The sequence below is a fragment of the Leucoraja erinacea genome, chromosome 3 (genome assembly GCF_028641065.1).
Source record: "Leucoraja erinacea ecotype New England chromosome 3, Leri_hhj_1, whole genome shotgun sequence".
Lineage (NCBI taxonomy): Eukaryota > Metazoa > Chordata > Chondrichthyes > Rajiformes > Rajidae > Leucoraja > Leucoraja erinaceus.
The window spans coordinates 10,206,513-10,226,706 of NC_073379.1; the positions used below are offsets into that span (position 1 = coordinate 10,206,513).

Consider the following 20,194-nt stretch of genomic DNA (forward strand, 5'->3'; position numbering starts at 1 on the left):
GGCGGTTGAATGCAGGTTAGTTACTTAAAATTGGTGCATTCAATGGTCATACCGTTAGGTTGTAGACTACCCAGGCGGAATATGCAGTGCAGCAGCGAATTGAGGACGCACCCAGACCATCACACAAACCAACCTCCCTTCCATGGACACCATTTACACCTCACGCTGCCTCGGCAAGGCCAGCAGCAAAATCAAAGACAAGTCGCACCCCAGTCACTCCCTCTTCTCCCCTTTTCCATGGGGCAAAATGTATAGAAGTGTGAAAACGCACACCTCCAGATTCAGGGACAGTTTCTTCCCAGTTGTTATCAGGCAACTGAACCATCCTGCTACAGCCAGAGAGCAGTCCTGAACTACTCTCTACCTCATTGGTGGATCTCTAACTATCTTTGATCGGATTTTGCTGGCTTTGCCTTAACTAAATCTTATTCCCTTATCATGTATCTGTACACTGCAAATGGCTCGATTGTAATCATGTATTGTATTTTCGCTGTCTGGTTAGCACGCAACAAAAGCTTTTCACTGTCCCTCGGTGCACGTGACAATGAACTAAACTAAACTGAACTGAGTGTGGCCAAATGTGAACTGGAGGAACAGCACCTCATATTTCTGCCAGCTATAATAGGATCCCAATATCCGTCACATTTTCCCCCTCCTTATCCCTTTCACTTTCCGATGCAAGCTATTTCACTGCGACTCCCTGGACCGCTCATCCTTCCCCACCCACTTCTCAGCATACCAGGTTCTTTCCATAGGAGGTGCATTACCTATCGCCTCACCTCCTCCCTCACCACCACCCGGAAACTTTATTCCTTGGCACGCAGGAGGCTGGGGGGTGATCTTATCGAAATGTGTCAAGATGGGAATAGATAGGGTGAATGCACACTTTTACCCAGAATACAGGAATCGTGAATCAGAGGACATAAGGGTTTCAGGTTCAAGTGTATAAAATTATAAGAGGAATAGATCAAGCAGGTGCACAGTCCCTTGCCCAGAATAGGGGAATCGAGGGCCAGAGGACATTTCGAAGTCACGTGAGTGACTATGTGATGAGCCTGCCAGCCCGCATGCACGTCAATACGTCGATGCATGTCGCGGGAATCGGAACTGCTCTGGCAGGTAAGCCAATTTTGTTTTCAGGAACGGGCCGCTGCGGTACAGCGGACCCGGAGTAGCTGACGGGGCGCAGCCTGTGCAGCTGCCGCCATTGGAGCTCCGAACATGAGCAGGTGGCCGGATTTGGAGGCCACCGTGGAGGCTCCGTAAGGAGCTGGCAGGATACAAAATTGCGGCTGCCGGCGCGGCCAGGTCAGCGACCGCTGTAAAGGATTAGCAGCAGCAGGGATTGTTTTTGAACAGCCGCGGCCAGGACAGCTACCGCCATGGAAGCTCAGCTGCTGGGCCAGCGTTCGCTGTGGGGGTTCCCACAGCACCTAGAATTTAAAAAATAGCTGCTGCCGGCTGAGGTCGGCACAGCATATGCTGTAGAGCAGCGTATAGCATATGCTCTATTTATACGGCAGCTATAAATAGAGCTGGCGGTTGAGAATAGCGGCTGCTGCTCGGTCACGTCTGTGACTATCGTGGCAGAATGGGGCCTCATTGGAGCAGGCAGCTGTTCGGAGCATCTCACGGGCAATGCCTGTACAGATTGATGCTCTGAAAGGGAGTCAGCCAGAGGCCTGAGGAGGCAACACCTGGTTCCGGGTTGCGTTCTATTTCCTCCCCTAAGAAACTTTGTTGAGGCTCCAGAAGGGAGCAAGGAGCTCCTGGCTTAGGAAGCTTTTTGAGCTGTGTCTATCAGACACCTGTGGGAGCAACACCTGATTCAGGGTTGCTTCATAATAATTTCCGCTCAGTAGAGGGGACTGTTGGAGATTCTTTCCTAAGGATGTAGAAGAGAAATGGAGGACATTTAAAGGAAAAGGAAATTTTAAAGAGTACAGAATCTTTATGTTCCTGTTCGGTTGAAAGGAAACAGTAAAAATTGGAAAGAGTCTTGGTTTTCAAGGGAAATTGGACATCTTGTTCGGAAAAAGAGGGAGATCTACAATAATTATAGGCAGCATGAAGTAAATGAGGTGCTTGAGGAGTATAAGGAATGTAAAAAGAATCTTAAGAAAGAAATTAGAAAACCTAAAAGAAGATATGAGGTTGCTTTGACAAGTAAGGTGAAAGTAAATCCAAAGGGTTTCTACAGCTATATTAATAGCAAAAGGATAACGAGGGATAAAATTGGTCTATTGGAGAGACAGAGTGGACAGCTATCTGCAGAGTCAAAAGAGATGGGGGAGATATTGAACAATTTATTTTTTTCGGTATTCACCAAGGAGAAGGATATTGAATTATGTGAGGTAAGGGAAACTAGTAGAGTAGCTATGGATACTATGAGTTTCAAAGTAAAAGAAGTACTGACACTTTTGAAAAATATAAAAGTGGATAAGTCTCCAGGTCCTGACAGGATATTCCCTAGGACATTGAGGGAAGTTAGTGTAGAAATAGCCGGGGCTATGACAGAAATATTTCAAATGTCATTAGAAATGGGAATAGTGCCCGAGGATTGGCGTACTGCGCATGTTGTTCCATTGTTTAAAAAAGGTTCTAAGAGTAAACCTAGCAATAATAGACCTGTTAGTTTGACTTCAGTGGTGGGCAAATTAGTGGAAACTTGAAATTTTTGAAGAGGTTACTAGGGAAATTGACGAGGGTAAAGCAGTGGATGTTGTCTATATGGACTTTAGTAAGGCCTTTGACAAGGTTCCTCATGGAAGGTTGGTTAAGAAGGTTCAACTGTTGGGTATAAATGCAGGAGTAGCAAGATGGATTCAACAGTGGCTGAATGGGAGACGCCAGAGGGTAATGGTGGGTGGCTGTTTTTGTCGGGTTGGAGGCAGGTGGAGTGGGGTGCCTCAGGGATCTGTTTTGGGTCCTTTGTTGTTTGTCATGTACATCAATGATCTGGATGAAGGTGTGGTAAATTGGATTAGTAAGTATGCAGATGATACCAAGATTGGGGGTGTTGTGGATAATGAAGAGGATTTCCAAAGTCTACAGAGTGATTTAGGCCATTTGGAAGAATGGGCTGAAAGATGGCAGATGGAGTTTAATGCTGATAAATGTGAGGTGCTACACCTTGGCAGGACAAATCAAAATAGGACGTACATGGTAAATGGTAGGGAATTGAAGAATGCAGCTGAACAGAGGGATCTGGGAATAACCGTGCATAGTTCCTTGAAGGTGGAATCTCATATAGATAGGGTGGTAAAGAAAGCTTTTGGTATGCTAGCCTTTATAAATCAGAGCATTGAGTATAGAAGCTGGGATGTAATGTTAAAATTGTACAAGGCATTGGTGAGACCAAATCTGGAGTATGGTGTACAATTTTGGTCACCCAATTATAGGAAGGATGTCAACAAAATAGAGAGAGTACAGAGGAGATTTACTAGAATGTTGCCTGGGTTTCAACAACTAAGTTACAGAGAAAGGTTGAATAAGTTAGGTCTTTATTCTCTGGAGCGCAGAAGGTTAAGGGATACTGAGTTGGATGATCAGCCATGATCATATTGAAGGGCGGTGCAGGCTCGAAGGGCCGAATGGCCTACTCCTGCACCTAATTTCTATGTTTCTATGTTTCTAAGGGGGGGACTAGATAGAGGTCTTTAAAATGATGAGAGGGATAGACAGAGTTGATGTGGACAAGCTTTTCTCTTTGAGAATAGGGAAGATTCAAACAAGAGGACATGACTTCAGAATTAAGGGACAGAGGTTTATGGGTAACATGAGGGGGAACTTCTTTACTCAGAGAGTGGTAGCGGTGTGGAATGAGCTTCCAGTGGAAGTGGTGGAGGCAGGTTCGTTGGCATAATTTAAAAATAAATTGGATAGGCATATGGATGAGAACGGAATGGAGGGTTATGGTATGAGTGCAGGCAGGTGAGACTAAGGGAAAATAATTGTTCGGCACGGACTTGTAGGGCCGAGATGGCCTGTTTCCGTGCTGTAATTGTTATATGGTTATAATAAGTGACTCCAACTATGTGGATATCGATAAAGCAATCAAATCCTTGAACTAATGCGGGATATTCTTCATTTTAATCGTGTGAACAAAATATTCTCTGTGCACTGGAGGCATTAACAGGCGGCTCCATCCATATGCCTGTGGCAGCACCTGGCTCAGGGTTGCAGTATTCCTCTCACTCTGATGAGGGGTGTATTGTTGAATATTACAGAGGTGACTCCGATTATGGGAATATTAAGAGGATATCTGAATCCAATGATTTATCGATGATATGTGGGAGCTACCAGCTCTTGTCACATATTTGCCATCCCTTTGGGGATAGGAGATTCACTGGAGGAAGATCTCTATAGTGCCATAAGTGGAACAGTTAATCATTGGTTATTCTCCCATTGTTGATCAACATCAAGCAAGCAACTCATAGTGGTGTGGAATGTTTATCAGTAAGTTATTATGCAGATATTTATCTACTGGTTTCCTCATGAGAGCAGAATCTTTTAAGTTGAAGCAGCTGATTCAGCACAAAGAACATACGCTTTACTCAATCTCTGGCTCCATCTCTGGGTCATATCTGACATGAGGGTAGCTTGTTATGAGAATGATCTCATAAAGCTAAACGGGCATGGTTGGGTACAAGTTGGAGTTGCATATCTACCAGATTGGAGATTGGGGGTGTTATTATGTATACAGGTACACAGAGTTTGCGGGTATCTATGCAATGAAGGATACTTTCTTCATTGTTAATTAATAGTTTCAAGAGATTGTTGGTGGCTCATTAGCAGCCAATAGAATGGATATTCCCATTTGTCCATCTTCTTGCAACAGCAGGAGGTTTACATAGTGCACTTTCAGAAGTTATAACATTTTGGTTGAATATGTCTGAATGATTGCAGAAAGAATTCTGTATAGTGTGGCATGAGTTATTGTCTAACTCAAAAGCCAATTGGGACTATGGTCCGATTAAGAGCAATGGCCATGTATGCAATTTAGCATCATGTTGTTAATAACCCATGTCTTTTTACCATTTATGGTTTTATCTGTTTAAGTGTTTCACACACAGATTGGGTTACTGCATGAAACCACATTGCTTTGAAAGCTTCACGTAGTCACTCACGTGACTTCAAACTAAAATAGAAAAATTTAACAAGAACTTACCGTTTGAGGTTTGATCTTTATTTTATGAGAAGTTGAAGTGAGGGAATACGTGCCCTCCACTCCCAACCCTGATTCTCATAAAAGATCACCCGTTAACTCTAGTCTCGTTAGTCTTTCTATAGTTTAAGTTCTTCAACTAGTCTGTGGTTTCATACAGTTGCTCTGAAGATTGGCACGCATGCGGGCTGGCGGGCTCTTCACGTATATTCCCTCACTTCAACTTCTCATAAAATAAAGATCAAACCTCAAACGGTAAGTTCTCGTTTAAACTTTGTTTTTTCACACAAACTGTTGTGGGTGAATCAAGCGAGCTGCCAGAGGAGGTAGTTGAGGCTGGGACTATCGCAACGTTTAAGAAACAGTTAGACAGGTACATGGATAGGACAGGTTTTGAGGGATATGGGAAAAATGCAGACAGGTGGGACTAGTGTAGCTGGGACATGCTGGGATGTGGAGCTGGGACATGTGCACGTTAGGTAAAAGGGCCTGTTTCCACGCTGTATGAATCTATGACTAGGACTAGAGGGGCAAGATTTAATAGGAAGCTGAGGGGCAACCTTTTCACACAGAGGGCTGTGAGTGTATGGAATGAGTTGCCAGGGGACGTAGTTGAGGCAGGTAAAATAACAATATTTAACATGTATTTGGACAGGTACATGGAAAAGAATGGTTCAGGGAGGATCCGGGCCAAACGCAGGCAAATGAGACTAGTTTGAGTGGGGTATCTTGGTTGGTATGGGCAAGTTGGGACGAAGGACTTGTTTCCCTGTTGTACGGTTGGAATGGAGAATCGGTTACCTTTCTCGAGGCTGCCCTTACAAGGCTCAAAGACAGGTAACGTAGGTATGTCAACACATTGCGGGCTTGCTTTCCAGGAGTTTACAAAGGCCTTTGGGACAAAATCAATTAAGTAACTTGACGACCTGTGGAATAAATAATAACATGTTAGCTCACAGAATTAGTTAGGTCCTCTTTCCCCTTACAGTATCTCTAAACTAAACTAAACTAAATGCAGTGTCGTGCATGTTTGTCAGTGTCAAGACATATTTGTTAATATTTATTCTTTATTTTTGGGTTTCCAGGCATCAGGGGCAAGGCCAGCGTTGATTGCCTGCTCTGGACTAGTTCAGAGTGGACTACTTTGGGAGGTTTGGAGACATGTAAAGACCAGACCAGGACAGTGCAGCAGAGAGTCTTCACTCAAGATTTGTGAACCAGATAGGTTTCACAATTCAACAGCAATTTCCTTTTTATTTACTCCAGCATTTTGTGTCTATCTGAGTTAAAAACCCATTCTTCTCTCCAGAGATGCTGCCTATCCCGCTGAGTTACTCCAGCATGTTGTGTCTATCATTGATTTAAACCAGCATCTGCAGTTCCTTCATACTTCTTTATTAATGGTTGATTAATTTTTAAAATTTCACTTCATCTTCCACCTGTGCTCATTACCGACCTCGGGACAAAATAATGAATTTAATAATTTCATATACCCAACCTTTAATCCTCTCGTCAGAATCGATCAGATCATTTACCTGTAACCATAACAGCTTTTCTCGCTCCCCTGCTCCTCCCTCAAGCACACACTATTTTTAGTATTCACTTTTCATTCATTTTTTCAGCTGCTGTGTTCTGTATCTAATTTTGTACATTTCTGTTTCTGAGCTCACATTTATCTCTTCAATTGACCTCCTGAGATTTGATTTATAAACTTTCACTCTCTGTGGTTGCTCTAAAGTGCTGGAGTAACTCAGCGGGTCAGGCAGCATCTGTGGAGAACATGGATAGGTGACGTTTCACAGAGTGCTGGAGTAACTCAGCGGGTCAGGCAGCATCTCTGTAGAAGCAACATTTTGCTCAGGACACTTTTTCAGACTATCTGTGTTCTCCAGAGATGTTGATTATTCACAGGTAACATTTCGGACTAATATATCTGGATTACTAGATCAGTACATCAATCACTGCACTGCTGTCAATCTCCAAATTTACAAAATAAGTGAATAGCAGCAAAGGTTGGAGGCACTGATGCCCACAACTATAAACAGCAACGTTTGGAGATTACTTACATGAAATCACTCGGGTGATTCCGGTTAAAAGTTCCACAAAGGCCCAAAGTTTCTCCAATGAAAGATGGTTGGATGATTACGTAGACTCTCCCTCCCTTGAAATCGTACTGGATATGGACACCAGTTCCACTCAGAATCTCGATGAACATTGATGTGGCTCGGCGAATAGTCAGGATCGGGACTACAAAATAAAATGAAGAAGTTACAAACACAATTTGAATCAAGTGGGTTGACCGGTTTTAGGTTAATTGGTGTCATGTTTAGTTTAGATAGACACAAAATGCTGGAGTAACTCAGCGGGTCAGGCAGCATCTCTGGAGAACATGGATAGGTGATGTTTCTAGTCGAGACCCTTCTTCAGACTGAGAGTCAGGGGAGAGGGAGACACAGATATAAGGAAGGGTAAGGTGTGAAAATGAGACATCAAAGGGTCTGAGGGTCAAGGAAACTATAGAATAGATTGTTAGCTGGGAGAAGGTGACCACAGAAATAAAATGTAATCAGGGGCACGACAAAAACTAGTCGAATAACTAGGTAGGGGGAGGAGCGTTGAGGAGGTGGGGTTAATTTGGTTTAGAGATACAGCATGGAAATAGGCCCTTCAGTCAACTGAGTCTGCACTGACAACGATCCCAGCATATTTACGCCACCCTACAGACATTAGGGACAATTTTAGATTTATACCAAGCCAATTATATTGTAGAAAGCATTTCATCCTGATGCATCACAACTTGGCTTGGGAAGACTGCAATAAATTGCAGCAAATTGTGGACACAGCCCAGACCATCACACAAACCAACCTCCCTTCCATCGACTACATCTACACTTCACGCTGGCTTTACCTTGTACTAAACGTTATTCCCTTATCATGTAACTGTACATTGTGAATGGCTGGATTGTAATCATGTATTGTCTTTCCGCTGACTGGTTAGCGCGCAACAAAAGCTTTTCACTGTACCTCGGTACACGTGACAATAAACTGAACTGTGATATGCAGCTACATGAACTGTACCTCCTCCATTTGTATCTCTTTAGAGGGTTGAGAAAACCCAGGCACTTCTCTCAGCCACTTTCCTAACTCACCTTACAAACAATATAGGAAGAAAGTCAGGGAATATTTTCACTTCTGGAGCTGTGCCCCTGCCTTCGATGGGTCCCATTTTACTAATCAGACTTTACCGTAAATCCGTGTGGCTTTGCTGTTTCTGGTTGGCAGTCTGTTCTTGTTTAGTTTAGTTTAGTTTAGAGAAACAGGCCCTTCACCCCACCGAGTCCGCACTGACCTATCCTACACACACTAGGGACAATTTACAATTATACCAAGCCAATTAACCTACAAACCTGTATGTCTTTGGAGTGTGGGAGGAAACTGAAGGTCTTGGAGAAAACCCACGTGGTCACGGGGGGGTGGAGGGAAAGTACAAATTCCGTACAGACAGCCCTCGCAGTCGGGATCGAACACGCGCCTCTGGCAAGGAAAGCGCTGTTAGGTAGCAACTCTACCGCTGTGCCACTACCGCCCTGTTTAAATGAGGGCCATCAAAAAGATCACTCAGGCCCCTTGTTAGTGATGCCACAATGCTTCAACATCATTTTCACTCCGAGAAAGGTTGTTGCAGAGCTGCCGAGGGTTAACAGATGTGAATGAAAATCAAACATATTTATCTCAGGTGTGTTGGGATTTACCTGTCTCATAGACGTAGGGAAGCCCAATTTCTCTCTGTCCAAGATACACACGGCCAGTTTTAGTTAGCTTAATTGACATTCCAAACCCCTTGATTGTCAGGATGATGTATTCAATACAGATACCACTATCATCCTGAGGAAAACAAAATAATCGAATTGTGTCATTCTATTTAAGAGCAGCAACTTTGATCTTTTTTACCTTGCACGAAAGGGTATTCCCTTATCATGTATCTGTACGCTGGTAATAGGTCGATTGTAATCATGTATTGTCTTTCTGCTGACTGGATAACACGCAACAAAAGCTTTTCACTGTACCTTTACACACGTGATGATAAACTAAACAATAAAACTAAATTGAACAACTGGTTTGTACAGTTTAGTTTAGTTTAGTTTAGAGACACAGCACAGAAACAGGCACTTTGGCCCACCGAGTTCGCACCGACCAGCGATCCCCGCATATCAACACTACCCTACGCACACTGGGAGAATTATACTGAACCAATTAAACTACAAACCTGTACGTCTTTGGAGTGTGGGAGGAAACCGAAGATCTTGGGGAAAACCCACGTCAGTCACAGGAAGAATTTAGTTTGGTTTAGTTTCGAGAAACAGCGCGGAAACAGGCCCTTCGGCCCACTGGCTCCGCGCCGACCAGCAATCCCCGCATATTAACTAGGGACAATTTTTACATTTACCAAGCCAATTAAACCTAGAAACCTGTACATCTTTGGAGTGTGGAAGGAAACCGAAGATCTCAGAGAAAACCCACGCAGATCACGGGATACAAACTCTGCACGGACAGCACCCGTAGCCTCACAGCACCCGAGTCTCTGGTGCTGTGAGGTAGCAACTCTCCCGTTGCACCACCACACCACCCCGTTGATCAACACAATTGAATATCCCTTTTCAAGCTTTCCCGACTTTGAGTGGTGGTTTCAGTACCTCCAAACAACCCACCCTATGATTTTTCCTGTTCAACTTCCACTATCAATTAATCTTGGAGAGGTTCAAACTTGAAAGATTTTGTCTCGTACACTCTACAGTTCTTTAGAAGCTAAACACAAGCCCCTGTCCCACTATGCGAGTTTACTCAAGAGCTCTCCCGAGTTTAAAAAAAAAAATCAAACTCGTGGTAAGTTCATCACAAGTATTTTTTTACTCTTGGACATTTTTCACAGTGTTGAAAAAACTTCACGAGTTACCGCATTTCCCGAGCACCTGCCGTTAGCATTATGAGCCACTACGAGACATCCACGAGCTCCTACGTACCCGCTACGTACATTCCCAGAGTTCGAATCAGGGGAAAACTCGGGAAAACTCTTGAATTACCTTGTACAGTGGGACAGGGCCTTAACTGTAAAACACTTTATACTGACTAAACACTGTCTCAGACAAAAATTGCTGAAGTAAGTCAGCGGGTCAGGCAGCAGCTCTGGAGAACGTGGTAGATGACTTTTTGGGTCGAGACCTATTCTTCAATCTTTCAAACATTTAAGAAGAATTGAAGTGTTTGGAAACTAGGAGATCAGGTAGGTCGAGGCAGACTGAGCAGTGGAAAGGTTCCCAGCCACGACTTGGAGCCTCTCAGTGTAATAAAACTTCTTTGAGAACAGAGTGTTCAAAATAATTGAATTGAATCAATGGAAATCATTAATCAATTGGCAAAAGCTGATCGTCAAATCGTTTGATGTAGTGAACGTTCTTAACTCACAGAACACGTTGAAAATTTAACAAATTGTAGTAATGAAGAAAGTCAGGCAGATGTAATGTGTTGCAATTCAGTAATCGTAGGAAGTTAAATACTGAGGCAAGATGCAATCCATGTTCCAACTCTACAGAACGGCAGACACAAAAAGCTGGAGTAACTCAACGGTTCAGGCAGAATCTCTGGAGAGAAGGAATGGGCGACGTTTTGGGTCGAGACTCTTCTTCAGACTGAGACTCAGGGGAAATGGAAACAGATATAGGCGGTGATGTAGAGAGATACAGAACAAATGAATGAAAGATATTCTTGTTTCATAATGAAAGATATTCTTGACCCACAAAGGTGGCGTACAGGTGCATAAAGTGATCAGAATAACTCAATGAGGCAAATGGAGACAACGAACAGGGTTGAAGCACAACTGAAAACATTCCTGGGGAAGGGAGGAATCAGGGGATGAATGGAAATGTTGGTATTGAACATGGTGTCAAGTGGAAATTATTCCCTCTGCCTGCACATGATCCATATCTAAAAGCCTCTTAAATGCCACTATCGTATCTGCCTCCATCACCACCCCTGGCAGCGCATTCCAGGTACCCACCACCTCCATGTAAAAATACTTGCCCAGCACAACTTTCAAACTTCCCCCTTCTGACCTCTAGTCCTTGAACCAGTGAATGGACAAGAGCTATTTTGGGATGCATATCTGAGGAAGGATGTCTGGCTCTGGATAGGGTCCAGAGGAGGTTTACAAGAATGATCCCAGGAATGAGTGGGTTAACATATGATGAGCATTTGATGGCACTGGGCCTGTACTCGCTGAATTTAGAAGAATGAGGGGGAACCTCAATGAAACGTACAGAATAGTGAAAGACTTGGATAGAGTGGATATGAAGAGGATGTTTCCACTAGTGGGAGAGGCTAGGACTAGAGGTCGTAGCCTCAGAATTCAAAGGATGCTCCTATAGGAAGGAGATGAGGTTCAATTTTAGTCAGAGGGTGGTGAATCTGTGGAATTCTGTCCCAGAAGGCTGTGGAGTCAATAAATATATTTAAGGCAGAGATAGATAGATTCTTAATTAGTATGGGTGTCAGGGGTTATGAGGAGAAGGCAGGAGAATGGGTTAGGAGGGAGAGCTAGATCAGCCATGATTGAATGGCGGAGTAGACTTGATGGGCCGAATGGCCTAATTCTGCTTTTATCACTTATGACCGTATGAGCTACTTATGTTCCATAAATGCAATTATCTGGACACAAAGGGTTGATTTGCATTTTGTCTCCTCTTTCTGCATAAAACAAGGAATGTAAACCTGTGAAAGAGAGATCCATGCAGTAGCCTCTACCTTAGTTCATATCCGACAGAATTACTTTCACGCTCACTCATCTTACCATTTGGCATGTGTTTGTGCCAATGTAGATAACAAAAGCATTCGTTTTCACTAAGATATGGACACATCCGCCGAAGAAGTAATATCGAGTCCCATCAAATGTTGTAATATACTGACTCCCAGTGACCGAACAAAAGACTGCAGGAATACAAGCATATGGAGATTAGTTTGTGAAGCAATTATAAAAACAGCAACTGCCGATAAAATGGAATAAAATGATCATTTATGAAAATACAGAAAACTATTAAAAAAGACAACTGACCTATTGACCACCATCTGCTCACGAGATCATTTTCTAACCATGTATTTAGTTGACCGGGGAGTTGCAGAGGGAACAGTCTCTGCGGAGAGCAGAAAGGGAAGATGTGGCTGGTGGAGGGATCCCGTTGGAGGTGGCGAAAATGCCGGAGGAATATGTGTTGTAAGGGGGAGGAAAAATATGAAGTTGGTATATCCCTTTTGCGTGGTTTTCATGATAGAGCTTTTGGTTTTTTTGGGCTTTTTTTCTTTCTTTTCTAGAGTCTATTTCTTAATTATTTTCTCTAACTAATGGGTTTATTTTTTTATTGATCACTCTTTTACACGGACACAACTTTCTCTACTTTCTTTATTTCTATCTTTCCTTAAAGCTTTAAAAATGAAGGGGTACAATAAATGTAATAAGATATATCTGGCTTGTACTATTGTAATTTACTGTACTTCTAATAAATTAAAATATTTTTTTAAAAGGAATATGTGTTGGACGCGACGGCTGATGGGGTGAAATGTGAGGACAAGAGGAACTCTGTCCCTGTTGCGACAGGGGGGAGGGGGAGTAAGAGCGGAGCTGCGGGATATGTAGGAGACCCTAGTGAGAGTCTCATCAATGATGGAAGAGGGGAACCCCGTTCCCTAAAGAATGAGGACATCTCCAATGTCCTCGTATGGAACACCTCATCTTGGGCGCAGATGCGGCGTAGATGGGGGAATTGGAGTAGGGGGTAAAGTCTCTACAGGAAGCAGGGTGGGAAGAAGTGCAGTCTAGATAGCCGTGGGAGTCAGTGGGTTTGCAATAAATATCCAATAGCTGGGGTCCAAAACTGAACACAATACCACAAATGCAGCCTCATCGACGTCTTGTATTTTGTAACATAACATCCCCTTCTATGCTCTATACCCCGACTGCTCAGTCTTCTTGACCACCTTATCTACCTGACACATCCACTTTCATGGAGAGATGTACCTAGAGGTGCTCCTAGATCCCACTGCTTTACAACACTCTCCACAGCTCTGACATTCACTGTGAACATTTGGCCCTGTTCCCAAAAATGCAACACCTCACACTTATCTGCATTAAACTCCATCAACCATTCCTCAGCCCACTTGCCCAACATATAAAGTTCTTGCTGTAACTTGTGATAACCATCTGTTCTATCTATAATATCAGTGTCGTCTGCAAACTTACTAATCCTGCCTTTACATATAAACCACAAACAGTAACGAGCCCAGCATCAAACCCTGAGGCACACCACTTCTGGATTATCTTACCATTTAGAAAATAGTCAATGCCTTTATTCCTTCTACTAACTTTATTCTGACCCCACACTTTGCTACACTATATTCCATCTGCCAATTCTCTGCCCACTCTCACAACCTTGCCAAGTCCTTCTGCAGAGTCCCTGCTTTCTCGACATTAACTGCCCCTCCACCTATTTTTGCATCATGTTCTTAAGTGCCTGGTGGGGGTGAGGTCCACACATGAAATGACAGGCATTGCTCTGGAAGGCTAATTAGCTGCTACGATCGCTTCTGCTGTCTGAGAGCTCCGTTCCTTTGGTAGGGCAGGAAGAAGAGGTGGAGTGGAATTACAGCATGCTCTGTAGATAGATACAAAATGCTGGAATAACTCAGTGGGACAGGCAGCATCTCTGGATATTTGGATATTTTTTCAGGGTCTGACGAAGGATCTCGACCCAAAACGTCACCCATTGAGTCTGAAGAAGGGTCGCAACCCAAAACATCACCCATTCCTTCTCTCCAGAAATGCTACCTGTCCAAGATTCAAGATTCAAGAAATTTATTGCCATGTCAACAAGTTGATAGGAATGTGTCTTGGTTCGCTCTCAGACAGATACAATACAGTACAATAGAACCACCACATACACCACAATAAATAATACAGACAATACCATACGAAGGACAATATATACAGGAAGGACAGTACCCAGCAGCGTCTAGGTGGCTGATCTAGCACTCTGGTGCCAGGATAACAGCCTCCTCTTGAACATCAAAAAAACAAAGGAGCTGATCATGGACTTTAGGAGGGCACATCATCCGAGGATGTACACTCCATTGAGGATAAATGGGGATCCTGTGGATAGGGTGAACTGTTTTAAATATCTGGGAGTCCACATCTCCGAGGATATGACATGGGCATCACACGCCTCAGCACTCGTGAGTAAGGCAAAGCAGCGCCTTTACCACCTCAGGCAATTGAGGAAATTCAGAGTGTCTCCGAGGATCCTCCAGTGCTTCTACGCAGCGGCGGTGGAAAGCATCTTGTCCGGGAACATTACCATCTGGTTTGGGAATTGCTCTGCCAAGGACAAGAAGGCTCTGCGGAGAGTAGTGCGTTCGGTCGAACGCACTATGGGAACTTCACTCACCCCCCTCCAGGAACTATACAACAGGAGGTGCAACTCCAGAGCAAATAAAATCATGGGAGACCCCTTCCACCCCTGCAACGGACTGTTCCAGCTGCTACGGTCAGGCAAACACCTCCGTTGCCATGCAATGAGAACGGAGAGGTTGAGAAGGAGTTTCTTCCCAGAGGCAATTCGGACTGTAAACGCCTATCTCACCAGGGACTAACTCTACTGAACGTTTTTTCCTTCCTTTATTTATTATGTAAAAGAATATGTGTGTTATGATTGTGTTTATAATTTGTTTGGTTGTTTTGTTGTTTGTCTTTTGCACAAAAGTCCGTGAGCATTGCCACTTTCATTTCACTGCACATCTCGTATGTGTATGTGACAAATAAACTTGACTTGACTTGACATATTAAGCGTAAGTGCAAGTGCAAAAGAAAGTGCAAAGTGCAAATTCAAATATCTGATGGCTTGGAGGTAGGTGCTGTCTCTGAAGCGAGTTGTTTTACTTTTAATGCTTCTATATCTCCTTCCTGATGGGAGGAGATTAAAGAGGTAATGTGCCGGGTGAAAGTGATCTGCTATGATTTTTTGGCCTTTCTGGTGAGTCTTGTTGAGTAAAGTTGAGTAAAGTCCTGCTGAGTTACTCCAGCGTTTGGTGTCTATCTTCGGCATAAACAGCATCTGTGGTCCCTTCCTACACATACAGCATACCCAGGCGGCCAGATCCTAATTTCAAGAGACCAACCACATGATAATTTTCCTCTTTCTATTCTTTCTCAAGGGTTTTAAATGATCTCCAAAGATCCATAGAATTTAATCAATTTCCTCTTATGTTTTTAATCTGTTCACTGTTTAAGGATAAAGGGGAAATCTTTTAGGACTGAGATGAGAAAAACATTTTTTATACAGAGAGTGGTGAATCTCTGGAATTCTCTGCCACAGAAGGTAGTTGAGGCCAGTTCATTGGCTATATTTAAGAGGGAGTTAGATGTGGCCCTTGTGGTTAAAGGGATCAGGGGGTATGGAGAGAAGGCAGGTACAGGATACCGAGTTGGATGATCAGCCATGATCATATTGAATGCGGTGCAGGCTCGACGGGCCGAATAGCCTACTCCTGCACCTATTTTTTATGTTTCTATGTTTCTATAACACAATAAATAATAGCAAGAGTGTGCCTAAAGTACATCACTTACCTGGACAGTCCAAGTCACTGCAATCCATCTGCCCTCCATGGCAATTGCTACAAAACACAAATTAAATGTTTTAAATCAGCACCGAAGAACAAATAGAGTAGAGATAATGTTTATTGACGATTTTCTTTGCATTTTTTATTCTTTTTCCCTTATCGCTCACCCTTAACTATGGTAACATGCCACAATACACATCCTAAGGCCACAGGCTCAGCCTTCCAATCCAGCAGCACACTTGCTGGTCAGATGCAGAAACATAGACCTCAGTGACTTTGATGATATTAATACAATTTATTGTCAATGTAAATACATACAACAACATTTCAACCTACAATTTTCTAACTGCACATTCTCAGAATAGTGACACAAAATGCTGGAGTAACTCAGCAGGACAGGCAGCATCTCTGGAGAGAAGGAATGGGTGATGTTTCGGGTCAAGACCCTTCTTCAGACAGATGTCAGGGGAGAGGGAGATACAAAGATAAGGAAGTGTAAGGTGTGAAACCACGACAAAGGGGATGGAGACCAAGGAAAATGTGGAATAGATCATTGTTAGCTGGGAGAGGGTAACAACAAAGCAAACAGAGATAAAATGCACTCTGACTTTTTTTCTTTGGGGCACAGGACGACGAGGATTGATCTTATAGTGGGGCAAGATAGTGTTTCCTCAGGATAGAGGATTCATTGTCTGTCCACTGACTGGATAATACGCAACAAATGCTTTTCACTGTGACGATAAACTAAACTGAACTGAACTGAAGAATGAGAGGGCATAATTTCAGGTGAGAGGGGAAAGATTTAATGGGAACCTGAGGGGCAGCTTTTTCACACAAAGGGTGGTGGGTGTATGGAACGGGCTGCCAGAGGAGGTAGTTGAGGCAGACACTACAACAATATTTAAAGGACTGAAGGCACATAGATGGGCATACCTTCACAGAGGGAAGGGGGGGCAGTGAGAGAGGAGGTTGCTAAACTGTCTTTGGAGAGGAATGGTTTAGAGGGCTATGAGCCAAATTCAGGCACATAGGACTAGCTTAGTTGGGGCATGAAGATTGGCACGGACAATTTGGGCCAAAAGGTCCGTTTCCACACTGTATGATTCTAAAAGGCAGTTATGATGTAAATATATCCTGCTGTCAGTCCCAAGCTGTTTATCTCACCCACAATCAACTCCCACTCCACATATGAAGCACAGGACCCTCTGATTTGCAACTCTGGTGCCCCTGGAGCCCAGCACAATCTATGGGCATACTATTCATTGGACCATTCCTTAAACTTTTCATAGAATAATTAACAATGTGGCATAAGAAATTGCAGAAGATGGGATTTTAAACAAAACACAAAGTGCTGGAGGAACTCAGTGGACCAGGCAGCATCATGGGCAGGTGGCATTTTGAGTTGGGTAACTCTTCTTTAGACTGATGGGGGAGAGGGAAGAAATCTGTAAAACAGAAGTGGGGGCAGTGTAGGAAGGAACTGCAGATGCTGGATTAAACCGAAAGATAGACACAAAATGCTGGAGAAACTCAGCGGGATAGGCAGCATCTCTGGAGTGACGTTTCAGGTCGAGACCTTTCTTCACACTGTGTGAGGGGAGAGGTGGACAGGTGGATACAGGTGAGGGGAGGTGATGGAGGCGGGTGGAGTCTGACAAATGACAGGAGTGAAAAGGAGAAACAACGTGTAAAGGAAGAATGAAGAGGAGTAGTGAAATGTAAAGCAGGAAGCAGGTCAATGGGTGGAAGGTGATGGAGGTCTGGGAAAGAGGGGGAGATAACTAAGAAATGTGGGAGTCAGGATGGAAAAGGGGTTTACTGAGGGGAAAAGAGGCAGGGTGACTATGAGGGGGTTGGAGTCGGCGGGAGAGATGGGATGGGGAAAGATGGGGGTTATTGGGTGAAATTGGAGAATTCTCAGTTGATACAGTCTTCCCAACATAATTACTGCTGGCTTACCATTTTAGACAAAACAACTGCATGTTCATTCCACTCTGAAACACTTGTCCATTATATGTGCATGGGCAGTTGCGAGGTTGGATGCATGTCCCATGATAAGAAACATAACCTGAACACAAATAATCATAATGAGTTATTCGTCCAAACATACCATCTGACCCAGCAGCTAATGGTGCACAACACATTGGTTTATCAGTGATTAATGAGCCTGTCCCACATAGGCAATTTTTTCGGCGACTGTCTTAGTCATAGCAGGTCAATGAAAAATCGGCGACTGGATCCACCAACGACAAGGTCTACGACAATGTCTACAACAACTTACCACTTGGTCGACGTCCAGCAACGGCAAGCTACCGACAACCGGCGACCCATTAGGGCGTCCACCTACGACCACACCTACGACAACCTACGTCCACCCGCGACAAGCTACGACAAGGTAAGACAATTCAGTCGCCGGTACCTGTCGCCAGTTGACGTAGGTTGACGTTGTTAGTCGCCGAAGTCAACACCGGCGCCAACCTACATCATCCTGGTGACAACCTACCACAGCACCTACGTCGGGAGAAGTCAAGCTACGCTCATTGGCGTCACGCCAACCGTCACCGACTCTCGCCAAAAAGTCTTAAACATTTCACAATCCAGCGGCGACCAGAAAAACGCTACGATTCTTTGGGCGACTGAGGAGACGACTCACGACCATACGGGCGACCATGTGGTGACAGCCTAGCCGCCTGTAGTCGCCAAAAACAATCGCCTAAATGGGACAGGCTGAAGTAGAGTTACACGGCACAGAAACAGACCCTTTTTCTAAGTTGCCCAAGACATATCTACCTGACCTCATCACATCTGACTACAGGTATATTTGGCTCATAGCCTTCGAAAATGATTCTATTCATGTACCTGTTCAAATATCTTGTAAACATTGTAATCGTACCCACCTTTACAGTTTCTTCTGGTGGTTTGTTCCACACCCCACTGCAATCTGTGAAAAAGAATAGCCCCTCAGATTTAAATCTCCCCCCCCCCCCCCCTCCCTCTTAAAATCATGCCCTTATCCTCTAGCCTTAGACTCTCCAACACCAGAAAAAAAACAGGTGACCATTGACCTAAACTACACCACTCATGATTTTTCATCTTCTATAGGGTCATCCCTCAATCTTCTGTGTTGCAGGGAAAAAAGATCAGTCCAGCCTCTGCTTATAACATAAGCCCTTCAGTCCCAGAAACAGTGGGTGGCATGGTGGCGTAGCAATAGAGTTGCTGCCTTACAGCGCCAGAGACCCAGGTTCAATCCTGACTACGAGTGCTGCCTTTTTTTTTAAATTATTATTTTTATTAGAAGCAATTGTACAAGAATAAAACATTCGGCATGTAAAATTATACAGTTATTGTACAGCTTCAATTTTGACCTTTTAACCTGAAAATAAGAGAAAACAAGAGAGAAAGAACAAGAGTGCTGTCTGGACAGAGTTTGTACGTTCTCCCCGTGACCTGCGTGGATTTTCTCCGAGATCTTCAGTTTCCTCCCACACTCCAAAGACGTACAAGTTTGAAGGTTAATTGACTTGGTGTAAGTGTAAATTGTCCCTAGTCTGTAGGATAGTGTTAGTGTGCGGGGATCGCTCGTTGTTGCGGACTCGCTGGGCAGAAGGGCCTGTTTTCACACTGTATCTCTAAACTAAATTGAACTAAAACATTCACGTGGATCTTTTTGCACTAATTTGGGCCAGACGACAACCTTCTTACACTGTACCTGAGTGACCAAAATTGAACCCAGTACTCCTAGCATAGTCTCACAATGCCTTAACTCCTCTACTCGATGCTCTGACAGATTACAAACCTTTGTTTGAGCAAAACTGAAGAATATATTTAGCCCAGACTGAAATTCTCCAAAAACACCGACTCGTATTTAGACCTAATGAATTATTGAGACCTTCACTTTTTATAGAAGTGTGAAAACGCACACCTCCAGATTCAGGGAACAATTTGTTCCCAACTGTTACCAGACAACTGAACCATCCTACCAACAACTAAAGAACAGTCCTGAACTACTATCAACCTGAATGGTGCTTGTCGGAACTATCTTTGAGCAGACTTTACTGGCTTTGTCTTGCACTAAACGTTATTCCCTTATCCTTCCCTGGTGGTCTAGTGGTTAGGATTCGGCGCTCTCACCGCCACGGCCCGGGTTCGATTCCCGGTCAGGGAACGACAGCTTTTTGGGGAGACGGCAGGCACGGATTATTGATTGGGGACGATCAGCCATGATCACAATGAATGACTCGAAGGGCCGAATGGCCTCCTCCTGCACCTATTTTCTATGTTTCTATGCATCTGTACACTGTGAATGGCTCGCTTGTAATAATTTATTGTCTTTCTGTCGACCGGTTGGCAAGCAACAAATGCTTC

The 20,194-nt window shown here is 43.8% G+C and overlaps 1 long non-coding RNA gene and 1 other non-coding gene across 3 annotated transcripts; one reads left to right on the forward strand and one right to left on the reverse strand.

The window, feature by feature from the left end:
- Positions 1-2,688: 2,688 nt before the first annotated feature.
- LOC129695262 (uncharacterized) lies at positions 2,689-15,881 on the reverse strand. Of its 2 annotated transcripts, XR_008723133.1 has the most exons (4): positions 15,834-15,881; positions 8,920-12,148; positions 7,234-7,414; positions 2,689-6,093 (listed from the first exon to the last, which is right to left on the reverse strand). It is a non-coding gene; the product is annotated as an uncharacterized LOC129695262 (long non-coding RNA). The 2 variants fall into 2 exon arrangements; XR_008723132.1 differs by lacking the exon at positions 15,834-15,881 and having other exon boundaries at positions 8,920-12,385.
- A 4,041-nt stretch (positions 15,882-19,922) lies between these two features.
- On the forward strand, positions 19,923-19,994 carry trnae-cuc (transfer RNA glutamic acid (anticodon CUC)). Its single transcript has one exon. It is a non-coding gene; the product is annotated as a tRNA-Glu (tRNA).
- The last annotated feature ends 200 nt before the right edge of the window (positions 19,995-20,194 follow it).